The 20965-nt window shown below is 46.7% G+C and overlaps 1 long non-coding RNA gene across 1 annotated transcript in view; it reads right to left on the reverse strand.

The window, feature by feature from the left end:
• Positions 1 to 1498: 1498 nt before the first annotated feature.
• Positions 1499 to 20965, reverse strand: part of LOC139054880 (uncharacterized) — a 38055-nt gene continuing 18588 nt past the window's right edge. Inside the window, exon 3 of the long non-coding RNA XR_011511578.1 lies at positions 1499 to 1713. This is a non-coding gene — a long non-coding RNA (uncharacterized lncRNA). The remainder of the gene's footprint in view (positions 1714 to 20965) is intronic.

Genomic DNA, 20965 nt, shown 5'->3' on the forward strand with positions numbered 1-20965 from the left:
AGTTTGGCTATTTTCAGCAATTTGCAGCAAGAATTGATCGCGTTAATGTAAAAATTATGATTTAAAATTTGCTTACTGTACCAAACCTCATCCAACTTGGTCGCATACTTGGCGAGGAAAACGATGTTACTGTTCATGTGCATTACATAGGAGCTCCCGAGCTAAATATTTTTTTAGGTATTGCGTGTGTCGGTCTGGTTTGCATTTTTCACCCTAACTTTAGAATATCGACTCTGATCTCAAAATTTTTTTCCTTACAACGAAATTCAAGCTTTCAACCTTTGTGCGATATATGGTGTACTTCTGTATGAAGACCACTATTTGCCACATTGTTGCAGGGACTGCCAGTGCTAATTTTATCCATAAAAATAGACTAAAATGCTGTGTGGTTTTGGTGTATGGTGTACTTATCTATGAAGACCACTATTTGCCACATTTTTGGAGGGACTGCGAGTCTTATTTTTGCACTTAAACATAAACTAAAATGCTGTGTGGTTTCGTCAGGCTGACACAACATTGCAGTGCACATTCATATCAGTCTTCGTTCAGGCTTTAGTATCCAACCATTTAATGTGTACTGCTGGAACAAGCAGCCCTTTTGCAGTTTTAATGGCAAGGTTTCATGTCCTAGTATAGCCTGTTATTTCCAGGTGTCAACTGTATTCAAGTCTGCCACTGATTTTTTTAGCTCATGTTTCGTGCGTTAGCACCACCAGCTTGACCCGAGAAGCATGTTGGCAGCTACAGTTTGTGTGTTGCAAGTTCTAGTCTGAAGCGTGTATGTAACATATATGAAGCATGTCTCTAGTCTGAAGTGCAATAACATTTTCAAACTGAATACTTGGTGGTTACAGTACCCATTTTTCGCAACTGCATTTACTGTAGTCCTTATTGCCTACATTACCAGTTCTCTAAAACCTTTGTAAATTACGAGCACTTTACACATGTCTGCCTAGCTTCTATAGGCATTTGCCTATAGGGACTCGAAAGCAACTCCATAGAAATGTTCTATAGAAATTTGTCTTTAGCATCTCTAAAGCAACTCGTCAGAAATGTTCTATACAAATTCTTCTTTAGCATCTCTAAAGGAACTCGATAGAAATATTCTATAAAATTTGTATTTAGCATCTCTGAAGCAGCTCCATAGAAATTATATATAGAAATTTGCCTTTAGGATCTTAAAAGCAACTCCATTCAGCCATTCTACATAAATGTGTCTTTCTAGTTCCTATAAGAATGCGGTGGCCAAAAAACTTTTGGAACTCTATAGAAAAATTCTATAGGCAATAAAAATAAACAATATAGTTGTATAGAACAAATACAAAAGTCTTTCTAAAAAACAGATTAAAAATTTTTGTAAGGGCTTACGCACCATCGCTAACACTAGCACTTTCGAGTTACCCATAGATCAGCTGATGATATCCAGAGCAAAGCTGAGAGCTTCAATCGCGTAGAGTGAGGCTCCGTTGCGAGGTGTTTTAGCGTGGAGTGAGAAGGATTGAAAAGGGCGCCGTTTATTAGAGAGAAATACGGCTGTCTGGCATTGTGTCGCCGAGCCGCCTCAGCCAATGAAGAAGGGAGGTCTCCGGATAGGGATGTGGGTGTCGCACATGCAACGGAACCCTTGGCAGTAGCCCGTGCTCCCAGGGTAGAGACGCATGCACCTTCGCTGGCACGCGAATATCATTCCCCGCGCACATCCGAAGTCACGACCTGCGACAAGCGAAAGAACCTTCTTAGCCGAAAGCGATATTGCACCAGCGATGTGTTTGACTACCCGCATTTTTTCTCATATAATCACCCTTCATTTTAAGCATATTTTTTTATAAATTTTTAATACACAGCCTACTAGAGGCGCAGAGGCTAAACGCTTAAAATATCTGACAAAGACCTGTGACCTTTCAAGTTTTGGCATGCTGCATAAGCAATTAAAATAATATGTGCAGCCATGCTTTCTTCAAATGAAACATACAGAAAAAGCAGAGAATTTATTCAGTTTACGCTTCGATACATATGAAGAAGAGCATCATTATCTAGATGTCTGTATCGTAATTACACACTACACAGGATATATATATATATATATATATATATATATATATATACATATATACATATATTATGCGCCCATGAATTTGGTCATGGAGACATATTCCTACCACACACGCAGATATTTCGATGCACATATACTTATTACACGCATTCATATATTTTCACACATGAAACAGATCAAACTTAAGGGGATTCCATCATCCGAAAAGTTATTCATGAGCCAGGGGCGTAGCTAGGAGGGAGGAGGGGGCGGGCTTATGGAGCGTCAGCCCCTCCTCAAAATTTTTTCCTGCTGTCATGCACCGCCGACCAAGGCAACATCTGGTGCCGGAAATCATTCTGGATAATATCTAGAATGGCTTTTTTCTCGCACGAAAAAATATTTCGGGACCAATATTGCGAACTCGGGCTGGATTTCGCCGGAACGCCCATGCACCGGGAGTCACATAACGCAGGAATTCCATCCGAGCGCAAAGTTTCAAGGGTGTTTTGATGGTGAGCGGGCTCGTCGCAGCATCTCGCGGAGGCCACGGAATCTACGGAGCACATGGATTTCAATTCCCAAATTTTATGGGTATCAAGTTTTCATAGACTTTTGATGCGAAAGATGCATTGACATTTCCAAAGTCGTGCTTGAGATTCAGAATTCCGGAACTTTGTGGGGTTTAATGTGCTTATAAACATTTGACGCCAAACGTATATTGATTTTCTAAAGTCGTACATCAGGTCATACAACTAGACAAGCCAAATCTACACACTATCAGACAAGCTACTGAAGCACGCAGCGAGGTCCGATGAGACGAAGCCATATGAAGCGCTGTGGACGTTTATTTCAGCCGTCTTATGCCACAGAAAAGGATATCAAATTTTTTTTCACCTGCGCCAGCACATCCATGTCGAGTCACTAAAGCCAGCAAAAGTAACTATTTATTTTATTTGATTTATTTATTTTCTTTCTACTTTATTTATTTCTTTATTTTCTACTTTGGCTTTTATTAGCGAGGACACATTGAGTCTCTTCAATTTTTTTGTTCTGGCTACCCGCGGGCTGCCAGAGCCAGCCAGAGCGCACGCATTTTTCTCGTGTTGCCCCGACCACCGCGTGGTGCACTTCGGTGCACGTTCATTTTTCTCTGGCGGAGGGGATTTTAGCCTGGGAGAGTTTTGGACTCTTTCTGGCTAGCAGACGAGAAAAAGAAACAATGGTCGCTCGCGGCCATCACTGTGGAGACTCAACGGATTGCGACGCATTCGCTTGATCACAACCTCTCCGAAAAGTCTTGTCTAGCCAGTGTAGAATACCGAGCAGTATAAGTATGGCTCTCTGTGAACCAAGCGTCTCAGCTTTTCTTCGCTATTCCTTCGGTAGCCACAGTAATTGCTCAAAATGGGCCTTCGATTGAGGTCAACATGTTTTCCTTTGAGATTTTTTTTTTCATTTCGATGCCCCCGCCCCCACAAAAAAAAAGAGAGATTGTTGCGTCACAGCGCATTGTCGCATGGTGAATGTTCGATTTTGTTACTTCTTTTGCGGAAAGTAATGAGCCGCGGGAGTTTTCAGCTGCCGGATATTCTTGTTATATTATTACGATAGCCATTATATGGACTGTCTAGGCGCATTCCTGCCGTCACCCTCGCCTTAATATTCAGTATAAAGTCAAAGGGCGATAAATTTGCGACCGCGAGCCGCATGCTGTATCTGCGAGTGAAAGTGTAGGGAAGGGGGGTGGCATGGTGGCTCAGTCTTGCGTGGGCAAGAGAGAAAAGCGGGGAGGAAGCAGGCCGCCTTCAGTCGGGTATGGTACATCAGGCGGAGCGGATGGAGGGGGGAGACTTTGGATTCTGTAATCTGGGAATCTGTGATTGCGCAACATGTCTATTTGCATTGTTTGACGCATTATATACAGTGACTTTTTCTTAGATACGTTGATTTATCAGTTACTTATAGCTATATTTGGCTATCTTGTTGCGAGGTTCTGTGTATACGTACAGCGAACTTTGTTTGAAGTGACCCTTTTTTGCCTTAAGCATGCTGTATCTTCGCATTTGTATATTCCATTGTATTTTCGCTTTTATAATGCATGAGGGTGAGTCAAATGAAAGGGAACCAACTCATCCCGCGCAGTAATGGTTCGGTTTACTATATGCTAGGCATGCGCGTCGCACACAAGCATGTCTCATTCAAAAAAGTGACATGCAGGTGTGAGGATAAATGTTCTTTAATGCTCTCGTATATTGGGTTGAACATGGTTGGGTGACCTAATGGACACTCTAGAAGTTGAGCAGCGGGGTGTCGTGGGGTTTTTGACAGCTGAAGGTGTTTCTCCGAAACATTTGTCGCCCTATGGCTGCCGTGTACGTTGAACATTGCATTTCGTTGGCCACCTTGAAGCGTTGGTGCAAACGGTTCGAAGAAGGCCGTGAAAGTTGCGAAGACAATCCAAGACCGGGCCAAAGCCACCATGCAATCACCCCCAACACAATTGCAAAGGTTGATGAGCTGGTTAGACAAGAATGGAGGATAAGCATCGACAAATTGGCAGGGCGTGTGAACATCAGCCACAATTCGGTCCACAGTATTATTCATGAACATCTCGGACATCGGCACTTTTGTGCGCAATAGATGCCCAAGAGTAGGAACCACCGCCAGTAGACCGAGAGTTTTGGCGCTGTCTTGACTCATCTCATCCGGTATTGCAATGAGGGTGACGACTTCTTCTGTGCAGTTGTGACCGGGGAAGTATCATAGGGCCACTACTACGAGCCTGAAACACGATGGCAAAGTTTACTGTGGAAACATTCAAATGCACCACCCTCCAAAAAAAGCAAAGACCGTTATTTCTGCCAGAAAGGCGTTGCTGACATTTTTTAGATCGTCAGGGGCCATTACTGATCCAACTTGCTAAACCTGGAGAGGCTATCAATCATTTCCGATATTGTTAAACGCCCGATCGGCTGCGTATCGCAATCAAGAACAAACTACGTGGAAAACTGACGAATGAGATCATCTTGCTTCACAAAAATGCCCGTCCCCACATCGCTGATGTGATTGACATAAAACTGGAAACTTCAAATGGGAAACGCTGCAACATCTGCCCTACAGACTAGACCTGTCGCCTTGCTACTTCTACATTTTGGGGCAACTGAAAAAACAGCTCAAGGGAACCAGACTCCTCTCAGACAATGACGTGAAAGAGTCAGTTACAGACATATTGAAGTAGAAACCCAACAAGCTTTATGAGACAGGAATCACGCGACTAGTTAGTCAGTGGTATAAATGTCTAAATGTTCACGGAAACTACTTATAAATAATGTACCCCGTTTTTCATATATTCACATTGGCTCGTTTTCATTTGATCACCCTCAGATGTTTTGCGGAATTCCTGCTTTTTATATGCATGTGCTCTCTGCTGCAATTATAATTTCGGTGAAATTACTCACAATACACGACCGGTGAAAGCTGCTTCTGCGCAATACATTAGAACAAGGGACAGCATCATTGAGATTTTTCCCTGGCCGTTGCATATGTAGAAAAACGCAAGCAAGGTTCTTGAGTGACGAAGTTTCATTAAAATGTGTGTTCAACTTGTTCATTTCTTGGCCTTTACATTTTTCATATCAGTGGCATGCAATGCTTTGCTGGTTTCGAACTGATATGTTTCTAAAGTTCTTGGAATATTTTCTTTACGTGCAACATGGAAGCATTGATATCGCGTATTTCGGGTACAATTTTCGCGACATACTAGTATATTCTTTGATGAAAAAAATACATATTTTACTTATCATGACAGTGCGTAGCGTTCAGGAATTTGTTTGCATCATCATTGGCAATGATAATGCAGTTTTTATTCATGTATCATCCCTCCACAAGTCCTACAAGGAGGAGGCTGAGCTGTCGTGAGCCCCACCCCCCCCCCCACCCCAGCGAAATTTCTCGTTACGCCATGGTCATGAGCGTATTTTAATTGATAAGTGCTTATAACACTTTTAATGTTAGTTTTCAAAGTATTATAGAGGTACTGAAACAATTTTCCTTCCCGCTTGCTTAGCGCATAAGGTATCTGATATGCAGCTTGCTGTCTTCCGTATCCACTCCGCATTTTGGGTGCGCATCGTTTAGGAAACTTCATATAGCTAGAAATTATTTATACTTCTGTGTTTTGGTGTAATAATTGTAGAAGCTTGAATTAATACAAGCCTGCCCGCAGTATACAATGCTTATGAATTTAGGAGCCCTTCTAAAATCTCGCACTCTACCGTAATAATTTTCGAAACACCGCAAAATTTTTTTGCAGTTAAAAGAAGTTTGCTGTAATTTGTTTAGGTAGGGGTACTAGCAAACCACATGTGAGTTTAGAACAGAAAAGCCAATAATAGTGTTCGTTTTAGCCAAACAGGTATAAGGCAGATTATCCTGTACAAATATCCAAGGCACGTCAAAGTCTGTAATGAGGTAGTTTGTGTGTGTAGTCCAGCTTAGTTTCTGTTTTAACCATACCCTGAAAATGTTTTGTTCTTTAAAATATTTAATTATGCTTTCTTCAAATCTTACCAGAATGGTAGTGCATATGGTTTGTTTGTAGACGAAATATTATGTGCGTGGTTGTGGAGGCATTTTAAGTCAACTTTCTCCGTTTTAACCATCCGGAATAAAAAAACAAGACATGCACTGGCATTGCTTTCAAGTGCTGCAAGATTGTGGGAGGCAAAAAATATATCTGTGTCATGTGCCGACATGATGCCTTCAGTGGAACATCATTTATCAGAAATGGTGGTACACCAGAAACATCATTTATAAAAACCATAAAGAATAGTGGTCCAAGTATGGAACCTTGAAGGATGCTTTGTTGATCTTTTATTCCTGTTGAAAATCCATCATTATTCATTACAAGTTGAAAACGATCGTGTAAGTAGTTTCTGAGAAGCCCAAGAGCCATGCCTAGAACTTCGTACCTAGATAATTTGTTTAGGAATAAATGGAATTGTACATAATGTAACGCTTTCCCGTGGTGTGAAAACAAATCATGCGTGTATTCCAAGTCCTCCGTTTTTAGATTAGTTAGTGTTAGACATTTGCAAGAGCATGTTTAGCTGCTCAGTTGGACAATGCTTCGAGAGAGAAATGCTTGTGTGAGGAGACGGGTAGCCATAACTCGTGCACTGATAGCCAGCCTCGTGCAAAGTCAGAGAGGCTGAAATAATCTCATAGGTGGCGGCAATGGAAAAGAAACCTGCCATGAGCAACTACTTAATAGTGAAAAACAAAATCTGGGAAGAAACAATTTATGATAAGTCCAAGGGAATCTCATTAATTTTCGAAGCGAGATGAGGCTGCCTTAGAATATGCACTTATAAAGCCAGATATAAGAAGGAAGAAACATCTACTGGCTTCGGTAAACCTAGGCAAACCATAGAACATGCTTTATTAGAAGGTCAAGATATCTGACCAGGGGCCGAATAAGGCACTTGTGGCCTCCTTGAAGCCCTTGGGTTCAGGGATAGCAGGGGGAAAGTAAACATGTCCCGCAATACACATTAGCGAGAGGTGATTGGAGGTTCGGGAGCAGAAAAGTAGGAAGGCCACAAACAACCCAGACGCACAAAAACGAAGTTCCGAGCAAAAAAAAATATGAGGTGTGACGCGCCAAAACTATGATTATAATATAAGGCACGCTGTCGTGGGGGACTTCGGAATAATTTGGATCACCTGGGGTTCTTTGACGTGCACCTAAATATCAGTAAACGGGTGTTTTCATATTTCGCCCCCATCGAAATGCGGCCGCCGTTGCCAGGATGCGATCCCACGACCTTGTGCTCAAAAGCCCAGCACCGTAGCCACTAAGCAACCACGGCGGTTCGTTCGCAGTAGTGGTTCAGAAATTTCATGCTGGGAATTTTGTGTTTGTATATTTTCTAAAAAAATATAGGCAGGACTAATTAGGTAGGCAGAATAAAAAGAAAAGCTCGGTGGGGCTATTCAGCACCCTCTTTACAGCATCGATAGCACCCATCCATCCATCCATCCATCCATCCATCCATCCATCCATCCATCCATCCATCCATCCATCCATCCATCCATCCATCCATCCATCCATCCATCCATCCATCCATCCATCCATCCATCCATCCATCCATCCATCCATCCATCCATCCATCCATCCATCCATCCATCCATCCATCCATCCATCCATCCATCCACCCATCCACCCATCCATCCATCCATCCGTCCATTCATTCATTCATTCATTCATCCATCCGCCGGTCCATCCGTCCGTCCGTCCATCCATCCATCCGTCCGTCCATCCATCCATCCATCCATCCATCCATCCATCCATCCATCCATCCATCCATCCATCCATCCATCCATCCATCCATCCATCCATCCATCCATCCATCCATCCATCCATCCATCCATCCATCCATCCATCCATCCATCCATCCATCCATCCATCCATCCATCCATCCATCCATATACTAAAGTGCACAGACTAAAATATCAGTCTACCAGTCACGGATTCTGGTTCCTTCGCCAGGCTATTCCAACAAGCTCAGTTTTTTAGAAAATCATACTTCAAGGCTACAGGTATGAACTGAGGGTAATGTCTTCAGCCAATTCACCAGAACTACCGGTCTTTGTCACGACAAATCAATTAATTTGGTGAACAACATTTACACAGAAGCCGCTCCCTAGATTCGGAACATTTAATTTGGTAGACCTAGTTACATGACGCCCCACTTGAAACAATCTGAAACCGAAAATATATTGAGGTTAACAGACGTAAAAGCAATTTATTGAGCGTAGACGCCAGCCAGGGCCCACGCTGAAAGTCCCCCCGAAAACATATTAAAGTATGCCACTCCTCCTTCCAAAATTACTTGTTGACCTGAATTTGTATCCTTACAATATTAAGGTGAAGGCAAAGATTGAGCTTGTTTCATCTGTTGTTGTGTGGACACGGGATGCTTACTGTGACAAGTGCGTGCACTCGCATGTCGACTATGGGTGGGGCTTGGTTGGTCAGTCCTGAGAAATATTTGGTAGGGAGTAAGTGTAAGTGTTGGCCGTTGAGTGTTTACGTGTGCGGAGGCATCCTTGTGCGTCCAAATGAGTAAAACAAAACCCCACTCTCATCCACTTTTCTGCCTGCCCAAGGCTGACGCTATCTCGGATCAATATTTTTCGGAAAGTATCGTTTTAAATGGGTAAATATTGCTTCTGGCGTTCCGAATTTCAGAGTGTGGGACCTAATCGTTAAATATTGTGAGGAACATTAACAGAATTCTTGAGAATCAACGAATATCGATGCCTCATTCAGCGGGAAAAGTGAAACCACTGACTAATTCCTGTATTACACATGCATGCGAGGTGTACTAAAAAGAAACCAAAATTTTGCCATACAATCTTTGTCGCTTATTGTACAACTTTTTAAGCTCTGCTCCCTCAAATCAGTCCCCTGTAGTTAATACACTGTTCCCATATTTTCTTCCATTTTTGGGAAGCCTCCTGCAACGCACTTTCTGTTATGGCGCGCCGGCTTCTTGCGGAATGGTCCTGAATCTCTTCTATGGTTCGGAAGAGACGTACTTTCAACGTGGTTTTAAATATGGGAAACAGAAAGAAGTCTGCTGGACCTAGGTCCGAAGAATACGGTGGATGGAGCCCAATGGAAGTGTCATGTTGGGCTAAGCAGCGGTGGACAAGGAGCGCCGCGTGAGCCGGTGCCCTATCGTGGTGCAACATCCAAGCCTGGTTTTTCCGCAACGCAGGCGGATTACTGTGCACATGAGCCCTCAAACGCGCTAAAATTCCGTGGCAGACTTTCTTGCTTGCCACCTGGCCACGTGGTGCAAATTCCTAATGTACGGACAATGCCTTTGCAGTAAAAAAACACAACCAACATCACCTTCATCTTTGACCGACTCATGCGTGCTGTTTTTTTGGACGAGGAGAACCTTTTTCCCACCCCGTGAGACAGCAGCACCTTCGTTTTCAGTATTGACACGTGTACTTGTTTATCGTTCTACGGTGACCGCTTTTCACCGGCTCCCAAATGTTAAACATTATCACTCGGCGCAGGACGCGTCTGCATGTATCGAAAATTTCTCGAATGTCCCATCGATGGATCTATCCAACCTCTGTGGTCACCGAAGCTCGTGTATTCTGATTTTATGCGCGGTGGGATTTTGTGTAATACTTTCGGGAAGACACGCGGGCACCAGCGTGTCTTGTCAGCACTCTGATACCTTCGATGGTTCATATAAAAAAAACCGATGCGCTAGACCTGCAGATCAAATTTTCGACGATCGCCGACAGTGCTCGCCGCTATCGTTGAGCTTTGAGCGTCATTAGTTTTTTAGGGGTACAAGCTCGTCTAATAAAGAGCTCATTTCGTCAGTCACAGTTTCGTTTTTGACCGTCACTACAACGTGACATCTGGTGGAGGGGCTTTGGCGTTCGTGTACTGGACTCTCCCGCAAAGCAGTGAAACGAACCCGAACCGAGACGACGACGACACCAACGTTGTACCGGATGATCGAGCTAGCCTCAGACTACGAAGCGAGTTCCCAGAGTAGGGACCTCTTCGCGCGAACACCAAGAAGCGCTCGGCCACGACAATATCAACAATGACAGCCCCAGTGCCGCCTACAGCGACCGTGTTGCAGCACCGCAGGTAGCCACCTACATTCCGTGGCTCATCATTTGAGTATTCCAGAAAGCTGGCTGGAGACGTATGAAAGGGTCGCTACGTTTAACAGCTAGAACAGTAACGACAAAATACTCCATCTCTTCTCATTGGAAGACGCCGCCAAGACGTTATTCGAGAATCGAGAAACCACGTGGGAACTTGAAATTGTGGAACCTGTGGTTTTACCGGGCCCTGGCACGGACGCGCCAGGCCCCGGTAACTCCCGGTAACGCCAGGAGCCCGGTAACGCTGCAGTTTCGCTGTTCGCCGCCTTCAGCTCACCCGCCCGTCGGCCATCGCCGCTACCGAAGGAAGACATGTCTGGCACGCTCTAGAGTACCGCCCTCTCTGCTACTACTGCGGAGAAGTGGGTCACGTCTAGCGCCGCTGCCCATACCGCGAAACTGGACTACGAGGGTTTGCGGAAAACGCGCGAGTCCACAGCTTCGCGAATGGTATGGTGATATCGCCGAGTACCTCGACGCCACTAAGTGGAGCCCTCGAAGACCATCCCGTTCGCCGCCAACAGGCCGCTACTTGTTGCCACAACGCCGACCATACGCTGGCCCAGCCCGGGGTCGGTCCGTCTGTCCAGAAGGAAGTTGGTGGGGTGCGTGCAGCAGTTGCGAAGTGCACTGAAGAACGGGAATGGCCAAATAGGATGCTCACTAGACAAAACTTGTCACCAAGTTTGCCCTTGCAAAAAAAATTGTTGAATATTACGTGCCAAAGCTATTATTTGATTATGAGGAGCGTCGTAGTTGGGGATCCTGGAGTGATTTTGACCACCTTGGGTTCTTTAACGTGCACCAAATTAACCGTAGAGAGACGGGTTGCCATTTTGCCCCCATTAAAATGCGACCTCCATGGCCGGTGTTAGATCCGGTGACGTCGTGCTCAGTACCGCAGAACCATAGCCTTTATGACGCCGCGGCGGGTTCCGTCCCATGTGCCTCGGAGGCTGTATACTTCATTACCCCGAGTGTGGTCACGTGTACGTAGGATGAACTAACTGGTGCCTAAATTTGCGGTTGAAGGACCACCTTAATGCAACGAAAGGACGAGTGTGTTCCTCCAGCTTGGCGATCAATTACTGAGACTGTGGATGCATGCGCAGCAGAGTTCGGGCACACATCGGTTTTCTTCAGACACCGGGAAAAGGTAAGGGCAAAAATTAGCGAGTCCACTATCAAGAGAAATGGGACAATGTGTGACAGCCAGCCCTCTCTAGAGCTTTATAAGCTGTCTTCCTTGCCCACACTGCCCGCCCAGGTTTTATTCCTTTCTGTACGTGTGTTCATATTGAGGCGGCACGTACACACTAAAGTGAAGTGTGGAAGCCAAAAAAAAAAATTTCTCGCGTTTAAATACCGGCCGTCAAAGGGTTAAGGCAGCGTCTACCCTGTCCTACATAGGTACTACTATAAGATAATGCCATTTATTCTTTAGTGTTTGCCTTTCTTTTCACGTGAACGCAATGCCACCATGCTCTGTTGTCTCACATACGCATGGTCTTTCTCATGGGCAATAGTGTAGTTGGTGTCTGCGGCGTAGAAACCTTTTCTGTTCCGTTCAAGCTAAGAGAGATTTGCGCTCACGCAAAAAAAGGTACAGCAAACGTCCCCGCCCCTCCCCCAGTCTTTCCCAATTAAATATCAATTAAGAAAAATGGTTGCTTGTAGCGTACAGCACAACTTGCAAGTGGTGCGTCGTCCCGCGGGCTTCGTGTACAATGTGATAGTACGCGTTTAAGGTTAGATGAGCTTGGTGTTTTATATGAATGCGCAGAAAAAGACAAGGCCGAGCGGGGCGAGCGCGAGCTCCACCAACAACAACCGCCTTCTTCCTCTTCCTCTCCTGCTGGCGCCCATATTTCCCACTACCATCACTCCCCGACGACGAAGGAGCCATCCTGGCGACCTATGGAACCGGCAGCACTGATGGGTCGTAATGCGGCTTCAGTGGGCCGACATGAACACTTTCGCGTCAGCGACGCCGCTGGTCCGTAGATGGCTGAATAGGCTCCATGACGTAGTTTACCCGCGACGTCTGTTGTAGAAACCGGTAGGGGCCGTCATATCTTGAGCTGAGAACTTTGTAGCAAGGCCAGGAGTAGAGGAAACAACGCGAAGCCATACGATAGTTCCAGGTGAATATGATGCAAAAGTGAAGCTTGCGTCACGGCCATGTTTCCAGCTGGCCTGGTCTTGCGCGGTAAGTGAGTGAGCGATTTGACGACACTTTTCGGCATAACTGGCTGCTTCGTATAGGGTCGTAGATTCGGAAGCGCCAGGGCGATACGAAAAAATTGTGTCCATAAACGAGGAGCGTTCGCGACCACAAAGAAAAACGAAGGGAGAGAATCCCGTGGTAGAGGGAGTGGCGCTATTGTAAGCATGCCTAACAAAGCAGAGGATGCGGTCCCAGTTAGTGTGGTCAGCGGAGACCTACACTGTGAGCATGTCGCCGAGAGTGCAATTAAAGCATGCAGTCATACCATTGGTTTGCGGATGAGAGGCGCGTGTAGTTCTATGGGCAATGTTGTATTCGCGAAGGAGGGCTTTACAGCTTTGGATAGAAATGAACGACCACGGTCACTCAGTAGCTCACGAGGTGCACCGTGTTGAAGAACAAGGTTGCGAGTGGTGAACAAGCCGACTTCATGTGCTGGGACTGCCGAAAGTGCTAAGTTTCGGCGTAGCGCATGAGGTTGTCCACAGCGACGACGACACAGCCGTTGCCATGTGGGGTGTACGGTAGAGGTCCATACAAATCAATGCCGATACAGTCGAAAGGCCGGGAGAGACAAGGTACTGGATGGAGCGGCCCTGTTATCTTGTGAGGTGGGCTCTTGCGGCGTTGGCACTTGGAGCCCGAGTGGATTTACTGCCGAACGAAGCGGTACATTGCTCGCCAGTAGTATCGAAGCCGCAGGCGTGCATACGTCTTTAGTACACCGGCATGGGCGCATTGCGGATCCGCATGAAAAGCGGCACAGACGTCGGAACGTAAATGGCGAGGAATCACTAGCAACCATTTACGGCCATCCGGTAGGTAATTGCGGCGGTACAGGAGCCCTTCGCGGATGGCAAAGTGGCGAGCAGTGTGACGAAGCGAGCGGTCCGTGGGGCGCGATGACGGTTTAAGATAAATACTCTAGAAGAGAGGCTAGCCAAGGATCCCTGAGTTTTTCTGCTGGCATGTGGGCGAATGGAAGAGACGACGAATCGTAGCTGGAGGCAGACGGAGCACCTTGCTCATTGGGCAGTGGTGTGCGCGAAAGAGCGTCGGTATACGAATGCTTACGGCCTGACCGGTAGACAACACGGATGTCATAGTCCTGTAGACGAAGTGCCCAACGAACTACGTGACCGGATAGGTATTTTAATGACGACAACCAGCACAGGGCGTGGTTATCGGTCACGACGTCAAATGCACGGCCATATACGTAAGGTTGAAATTTAGTAATTGCCCAAACAATGGAAAGACACTCTTTTTCGGTGTCCGAATGGTTCGTTTCCGCTTTGGTGAGAGTGCGGCTAGCGTAAGGAATGACGTACTCTTCGAAGCCAGACTTACACTGGGCAAGAATAGCGCCGAGGCCTACTGCACTAGCGTCCATGTGGATTTCAGTAGGAGCGTCCGGGTCAAAGTGGCGTATAAAATAGGTGGATATATCAAAAGATGGCGTAATGGGGTGAACACGTCTTCATAAGCGGTGGACCACGCCGAGATGCCTTGGCTGTTGGAAAGCAGTTGCGTTAAGGGGGCGATTATGGAGGCGAAATTACGCACGAAGCGGCGAAACTACGAACACAGGCCTCTAAAGCTACGGAGTTCTTTCGGCGTAGATGGTCTGGGGAACTCGGCGATGGCGCGAAGCTTTGCAGGCTTGGGAAGGACACTATCCTTGCTGACAACATGGCCTAAGATGGTAAAGCGGCGGGCGGCAAAGTGGCACTTCTTGAAATTAAGGTGCAGTACAGCGTGTGAAAGTTAAGTCAGGATGTTTGCGAAATGGGTCAGATGGGAGCCAAAATTCTTCGAAAGGACTACAACGTCGTCCAATTAGCAAATACACGTGTGCCCGTTGAGGCCTCTAAGAATGTTGTCCATGAGACGTTCGAACGTTGCAGGTGCATTACAAAGGCCGAACGGCATCTCGATAAACTCATATAGACCGTCTAGGGTTACGAACGCAGTCTCGGGATGGTCAGCTTCATTCATAAGGGTCTGCCAGTGCCCAGATGGAAGATGCAAAGACGAAAAGAACTCGGCCCCTAGCAACCACTTGAGAGCCTCGTCAATTCTTGGCAGCGGATAGACATCTTTTCGTGGGATCTTGTTAAGGAGCCAATAATCAGCGCAAGATCTGACGCTACCGTCCTTTTTTGTTCACCAGCACAACTGGGGAGGCCCAAGGGCTGTGTGAGGGCTGGATAAGGCCACGATGAAGCATCCCGTTGACTGGTTCACCAATGACGTGGCGTTCAGCATGAGAAACTCCGTATGGACGCTGGCGTAGGGATGCATGAGCGTCGGTGTCAATGTGGTGAACGATGGCGGATGTGCGGCCCAAGGAATATTGCTTATGATCGAATGACATCTGAAAGTGTTCGAGCAGCTCCAAGAGGTGGGGACGCTGCGCAGGCGGGAGTTCAGAGTCAATTAACACAAGGAAGGCCCCGAAGGAGGACGAATTGGCAGTGGTCACAGGAGTAAGGCTGTGGACGAGAAGACTTAACATGTCGTCAGGCAGTTGAGTATAGTAGACGGAATCAATATCGTCAAGCCAACCTATACATTCGCCACGGAACAAGGTGGCTGTGGAAGAATACGGATTCGTGACATAAATGGCGCTGCAAGAGTTTTCGACTGCGAGAACTGCAAAAGGGAGGAGGAAGTTTTTGCGAGAGGGGAAGGCTTCGGAGGGCGCAAGCAGGGGGGTGGAAGAGGGAGCATAGTCGCAAGAAAGTGGTACAAGAACGGAAGACAAAGCAGGTATCTCGGTGTCCGCGGCGACAACCACTTGAGAAGGAGGTGGCTTGTCAGATGAGGCGTCACAGATGGGCGACAACTCGATTTCCCCACACGCACAGTCAACAACGGCGCGGTGAGTAACAAGAAAGTCCCAACCCAAAATAACGTCGTGCGAACATGGGGAAAACACGCCTAATTCGGCTACGTATAAAATGTCCTGAATGGCAAGGCAAGCTGTGCATGCCACTGAAAGTCGAATGGGGTGCGCAGTAGCGGTACGCAGGGAGACTTCGGAAAGCGGAAGCGTGATCTTTTTCAACTATCGGCACAGTTCTGCATTAAGAACAGACTAAGGGGCTCGAGTATCAATGAATGCTTGCACGGAAACACCTTCGATATCGACCGTTATTTCGTTCCCAAGTAGAAATGTACCACAAATGTACTATAAATGTACCTTCGTCTTGCGGTCGTGCCTACATCGGAAAGGTGGAACGCAGTCCTAATGCGAGTTTGCGGGTTGTTGCGCAAGAATGACCTTGTGCTCTTTCAACCCTCAATCTCAACTCGCGTTGCATTGCGAGAAATGCGGCTGTTCGCTAGTGCTTCACCGCCAGGCTCACGTTGGAGCAAGGCATTATGACCAGACAACACGTGAGATTCTTCAGCCTTGCCACATTTAGAAAGAAACGGACAAATTTTACCCATACATAAGTAAAATTAGCATAGCCAACCTATGTCCGTCCGCTACAAGAATTTGGTTAATCCACGTGGTCACCATATCAGGAGTACCTTATCAACATGTTGGAAGCTGCTCAGAAGAGAGAAACCAGATTCCTCCCGCGTAAATATGACCGTCTTTCTAGCATAACCCGAACAAAAAAAAGACGTTTCACTTCTGTCATTAGGAACTCGCCGCACGTTCGCTTTCCCCTGTTTGTTTCACAGGTGCATATTTATATCAATAATTCTCAGAGTTGGCCGATTCACGCACATGTGCGCACGTCCCGGCGCCTTGGAAACACGCTGAGTTTCATGCGCCTACATGGTTAGAGACAGATATTTCGCTCGTCATCCCTGCCTCGCGCTATTGCTTATTGGAAGTCTTCCGGACCACATTGTATCCATGTCGAATTGTGAAACTTTTCGTGGTAACCTGAATACGCTCTTTGATAACACTGTGTAAATATATTCCATTGTACTGTTTGTAACCTTTGCTTCGTGACTTTTTTCTTTATTTTATCTTTTTATGCGACATGTTTTTGTTGTGTACAATCTGTTACCCCCTTACACAATGCCATTCAGTGGGTCCTGTAAGGTGTTATCTATAAATAAATAAAAATATCAACATCGATGCTTCCAGCCGCCCTTTCGTAGCCATGGCTGGAGTGGCTCACAAGAACCATAGCACAATTGCTTAGAAAAACATACATGAAAGAAAGGACACCATAGCGCATGAGAACCCTCGCGATGTGAATACCAGATCTTATGCATTACACACAACCCTATCCATAGCGCAATCAAGTCAAACAAAATAGATAGTTATCGATTGGGTCCGTTTTATAGACTCCAAAAACGCGACTAATACACAGAGTGTAACAGCAAAAGGGAGGACATTAAGCTTATCTAGGGCAGTCATCAAATAAAAAAAGACAGGAAGATACCACGAACATAAAGAACGTGAAAATAACTCCTAGATAAATGACGTGCAAGGGCAAGGATGATCTCGATATAAAACTACAATATCAAGTGTCGCGCATCAAATAATGGCGAGGCAGCCGCTGCAAAAAGATCCGCTTTCAAACACATCACGTCATTTGGAAGTTTATTCCAGCCTGAGATAGTCACTGTTTCACCCGAAAGGCGAAGCATTGTGTGCGATAGGAAATTATTAGACATGTATGCGTAGTAAGGTTAGTAGTTTTGTGAACTGCATAAACTGCTGTAAGCATTCGCTTACTAATTAAATTAACAAGCACGTTGCCACGCCCACACAGGCAAACACGAAACTGTCTCCGTCGATCAACGCGGACACACTCTGGCAGAATGCTGGCAAGAAGAAGAGCAAAATCAGTGACAGCTAATTCTTCGTCATGTTACTTTTCTCGCTTAAACGCGAACTAGCCGCGCGAGAACACAGTGCACATAGGCTATCAGCTATCTGTTGGCGATTAGCCTTCTAACCCACCGGATATTGCCTCTTAAGACGCGCACGGCCTCGATCAGCCGCCTGAGCTGGAGTAGAAGAGGAGATGTGCAAGAGGAGATGTGCTTTGTTCTAAAATTGCCGAGTGGCATAAATGTTAGCATATTTATATAGGCCCCCAGACAACATTCTTGCATTCTAGTAATCGTCGAGCAAGTGACCACTTGAAAAAACGTACATGTTCGTTTTTTTTTCTCTGTCACCCCTTGAGACTGCCTTTCATTTTCTAAGCATGCCCCCTCTGGCATATATACACACAATGTGGCAACGCAATAAAATATTGTTGGAAGTCAGCGCTGTGTATGTCCTCTCTCGCAGTCCTTGTTTTTAGCGCTGTACGTTATTTTCGATCATGAATTGCCAACTAGCCCAAGCAACCACACTTGTACATGTATGTGCCTTGCTTTAGCTAATAAAATTACTCACCCTCGTATTCGTGATGCTGTCTTTGCCATTCTATCATCGTCTTTCCACTTTCGTGATCTCACTCTCATCATGCCGGTGTTGTCAAGCAGCCTGTGCCGACCCAGTGGCCCAGTTGTCTGAGTGCTTGCGCTGATAGGTATCTAGTCGCTATGCGGTCGTGGTTGTTACGTCATCGCCAATTCAGTACTCTCGTCCTCACGCCGTCGTCGTCGTGCACTCGTAATGCGTCTGTCGTCTCGCCGCCGCATGGATGACGTCATGGTAGTTAGGTCGTCGCCAACGCACTGCCGTCAAACAGGTTTCATGGTGCGCAGTCGTCATCACGCCATTGTCGACGTACACTTTCAGTTGCCGTCAACCCATTTGCTCTTACCGCAGTCATGCCGTTGTCGTAATGGCATCGCGTTTGTTGCCGCATCGTTATTCTAACATGATCATTTGACGCTTCTCATGTCGTTGTCGTTACACCATTGTGGTCACAAAGTCGTAGTCGCAACAGTGTCGCCAACATTGTTGCATGGTAGCGAACCGGGTGCCTTAACTCTGGTTAACCTTCCTGCCTTTCTCTAATTTGCATCTCTCTCTGTCGCCATGTCGTCGTCGTCACGCTATCGCGCTACCACCGTAATCACTGCACTAACGTAATCTCAGTGTCGTTATGACGTCTTCGTCATACCACCTTCGTCTTTCCATCGACGTCAACCGTTCTTCATAATGCTACTGCATTTATGCTGTCGTCATTCAATCGTGGTTATGCTGCTGTTGTCGTGCCTTTACCGTCATAGCGTTGTCATCCTACAGTCGTTAGCATGCATCGGTTGTCATGCCTTCATTGTTATGCCGTCTTAGTAGTGCCATCATCAACGCACGAGATTTGTCATACGACTCTCGTCATGCTGCCGTCACCATAGAGACATCACGGTGCTGTCTTCGTCACGCCATTGCCGTCATACACTCGTCGTTATACCATCGTCCTCATATCGTTGTGATGCCATCATGGTCCGCGCGTCGTCTTCACACAGTCGTCACCCATTCGTTGTCGTAACGTCGTCGTGATGCTGTCGCGATGGTTCCATCGTCATCATTCTAACTTTGACATCCGTCGTCATGCCATTATCGTCATACGGTCGTCGTCAAATCATTGTCGTCATTTTGTCGTCACCATGCTGTAATTTTACGGTTGCTGTCACTTAAGTAATGTCATCCCGTGGTCTTCATACTGCCTTCGTCGATCCTTCGACGCTACTTTTTAGTCGTTCAATCATAATCATAATCAGAAAACCCTAGTACGATCCAAAGTAGAATACGCAAGCTCGGTAGGGATCCGGTGCTCGAAACATTTACTAACACATTAGAATCGGTGCAGAATCGGAGCGCCCCTTTTATATTGTCACGTGTGAAAAGATACAGACGAAAGATGCTATTTACACGCTATTTACACTGGAGCCAGGCAGCCAGCCTGACACACGCTCGTGCCAAGGGCACCGACCAACTTCTTCGTCGTTCTCACAGCGGCTCGTCTCTTGAGCATCGCTCGATGGTATCGGAATATTACACCCCCCCCCCCTCCACCTTGGCGGCAAAAGCACCGTCACGGTGCTGTTAAATATCCAAGGTGCATGGAGAGTTGTAGGGCTTGAGTCGGGCAACGGGGACAATGTCACTGGTTGTCACAGCGGAGGACGTAGTGGGCGTGACTAGAACGATTTCATAGGTGACAGCGGTCACCTTGCTTATCACGCGATATGGGCCTGTGTAACAGGAAAGCAGTTTTTCAAAAAGGCCGACTTTACGCGATTGTGACCAAAGCAACACGGGGGAGCCGGGCACAAAATGGACATCACGACGACGGAGGTCGTAGCGTTGTTTCTGCCTGTCTTGAGACACTTGTAGACAAGCACGCGCAAGTTGGCGAGCATGGTCAGCATGGGCGATTGCATCACGGGCATAATCGCTAGTTGAAGCTGTGGCGGACTGAAGCACAGTGTCCAGTGGTAGCGTCGGTTCACGGCCATACAAGAGGTAAAACGGGGAAAAGCCAGCAGTTTCAAGACGGAAAGAGTTGTATGCAAAGGTAATGTAAGGTAGAGCCAGGTCCCAGTCACGGTGGTTGTCTGAAACGTATTTGCATAGCATGTCTGTAAGGGTGCGGTTCAAACGCTCAGTGAAGCCGTTCGTTTGGGGGTGGTCGGAGGTGGTAAATTTATGCTGTATTGAGCAGGCACGCATGATGTCGTCAATGACTTTGGCCGAAAAGGTGCGGCCACGGTCGGTAAGCAATTGACGCGGAGCACCACGCATCAAAATAATATCATGTAGGAGGAAGTCCGCAACATCAGTTGCGCAACTGGTCGGAAGAGCACGGGTTACGGCGTGGCGAGTCGCGTAGTCCACCGCGACTGCAACCCACTTGTTTCCTGATGTGGATTCCGGAAATGGGCTGAGAAGGTCCAGGCCGACACGATGGAAAGGCTCGCCAGGGATGTCGAGCGGCTGCAGGTAACCAGCGGGGAGCTGGGAAGGCTTCTTGCGTCGTTGGCAAAGCTCACAAGCGGCGGCGTAACGTCGTACGGAACGGGCAAGGCCCGGCCAGAAAAACGGCGACGTACACGGTCAT

The sequence above is a fragment of the Dermacentor albipictus genome, chromosome 1 (genome assembly GCF_038994185.2).
Source record: "Dermacentor albipictus isolate Rhodes 1998 colony chromosome 1, USDA_Dalb.pri_finalv2, whole genome shotgun sequence".
In the NCBI taxonomy this organism is placed as follows: Eukaryota; Metazoa; Arthropoda; class Arachnida; order Ixodida; family Ixodidae; genus Dermacentor; species Dermacentor albipictus.